The following is a 2541-nucleotide window of genomic DNA, read 5'->3' on the forward strand; positions in this document are numbered from 1 at the left end:
CTAAGCCTTTGCCCTCTAAATAAAAGTGTAACCTATGCATGTCATTGGTACTTTCCTAATCTGCTGTCACTGACATAATTTACTTGAAAGGGCAATGGTCTGTGACAGCACAGGATAAAGGAGGATACAGAATGAGCATGAAATTCTGTCATCAGCAGTTATTGCACTTAGCTAAGAAAATCTTTAGAGTAACTGGTTTATAATATAATCATTATTTCTAAAAGGTTTCACTGCCATTCAAAACTACCTTGGAAATGGGCCCCAATTAGTGAACTGTCATATTGTGTAGTACCAAGAGATGTCAGAGCAAGAAGGGGGCCCCTGGATTATCAGGTCTGAAAGTGCAATTATAGGTTCTGTCAGAATCCTGTCTCTGCCAGAGTGCTTGACAGAACACACAATGACAGAAAACAGCTTCAAACCCATTGTTACCTAATAATTTCAAAAATTGTTTTAAAGTATGGCATTGGGGAGACCACAGTGCCTGGCTGCTTCCTACACTATTCTGTTTTAGTCATATGAATTCAACCTTATTGAAGTGCTCTTGTCATCAAAAATGCCCAAGGGAATGTCAATAGTGTTTTATGCTTTTCCTTTAAATATGAGGGCAATTCAAAATAACCCTTTAGCATTTGAGGTTTGCTTTGTCAAAATGAGAAGAATTTGATTGTTGTACCCCTGCATGCCTTGGATTTTGGTTTTGCCATACTATTACTATTACAAGGTGCAGGATGGGCATCTGGCAAAGTGATCAGACAACTAATTCCACATTCAGTGGCCAAAATTCTATTCATGGTGTAAGACAAAGTGTAACTTTCTGTCCATTCTTACCAGGGTAAGCAAAGTGGCCCTGCTGCAGTCCTCAGAGACACAGATGCACGCAACAAGCCAGTGTATGTGTGTGTGCCCTCAAGAACTGGGCAGTGGTACTTTGTTTACCATGGAGAAATTGGCAGGCAGTTAGGCTTTGACTTGGTGGGACGTGGTGGCACCAAGGGATGTGGTGGCGCTGTGGATTAAACCGCAGAAGCCTGTGCTGCAGGGTCAGAAGACCAGCAGTCATAAGATCGAATCCACGCAACAGAGTGAGCTCCTGTCGCTTGTCCCAGCTCCCGCCAACCTAGCGGTTCGAAAGCACGCAAATGCAAGTAGATAAATAGGGACCACCTTGGTGGGAAAGTAATGGCGTTCCGTGTCTAAATTGCACTGGCCACGTGACCACGAAAACTGTCTTTGGACAAACACTGGCTCTATGGCTTGGAAACAGGGATGAGCACTGCCCCCTAGAGTTGGACACAACTGGACAAAAATTGTCAAGGGGAACCTTAACCTTTACCTTTACCTAGGCTTTGACTTACTGTATTCTACAGAATTTCATCTGACTCTTCCTGAGAGTTTAAGAGTGAATCACTTGGGATAATTCAGTGAATCACTGAATAAACTTGGGAACTAGATCCTACTGTGCTGAGACTCAGCTACAACCAAGAGTCCCATGGTAAGGAGGTCAAACAAATTACTCACCCCAGAAGAGTAGGCACCCCAGAAGAGTAGGCAAGCATGGCCAAGGGTGCTACTCCCAGTTTTCTGACTGCATATTCATTCATAATCACCAGTGTTTACAGTAGGGATGGGAAAAATCTGGCCCTACAGATAGATTGGACAACAACTCCCACAATCCCTTACCTAAGAAGTGTGATGTGATCTTGGGGAAGCAACACAGTTCCACAGCAGCCCCCCAACCCTGTAAAAGGCACTCACAAATAACTTCTGAGTACTTTACAGCTAGAAAAGCTTTAGAATTTCTGGTAAAATTCATTTTGCTATGCAGTAGAAGTACAGTAATTCACAGAGGAGAACTCGTTCCCCAGATAACCAATCCCTTTCTCATGAATTGGCACTTGAGGCCTCAATAAATCACACTGAGACGTTTGTAGGAGAAAGACAGTGAAGATAGACAGAGACCAAAATAATCCAATTTGAAATTTGGTGTTTGTGTTGGCTTATTGGTACCACAGACAGCCAGAGAGGTATAAAAGTGGATGCTCAATGAAATCAAGCTTGAAGTCCCACTATAGCAAAAATGAGTCAGTTGCGTCTATCCTACCATTCACATATAACAAAAATACTGACCAGAAAAGAAGATACTGCTGTGAAAAGTAGGGAGGGCAGTAGGAAGAAAGAAAGACTTAACATGAGACAGATTGTCTCAAAAAAGGAAGCTACAGTATGATGACCTGTATGATGACCTGTTGAGGGAGGCTGACAGGGGCAAAACGACTCTGTTGGTCCTTCTCGACATCTCAGCAGCCTTTGATACCATTGACCATGATATCCTCCTGGGGAGGCTCTCTGAGTTGGGAATTGGTGGCTTGGTGCTTGCCTGGCTCCATTCCTTCTTGGAAGACCGCCCCAGAGAGTGCAGCTTGGGGAGAGTGTGTTGGCCCCGTGGAGTCTCAATTGTGGGGTCCCACAGGGGTCGATTATCTCCCCAATGCTGTTTGACATCTATATGAGGCCGCTGGGTGGGGTCATCAGGGGGTG

This window comes from Pogona vitticeps, chromosome 1, assembly GCF_051106095.1.
Source record: "Pogona vitticeps strain Pit_001003342236 chromosome 1, PviZW2.1, whole genome shotgun sequence".
NCBI lineage: Eukaryota > Metazoa > Chordata > Lepidosauria > Squamata > Agamidae > Pogona > Pogona vitticeps.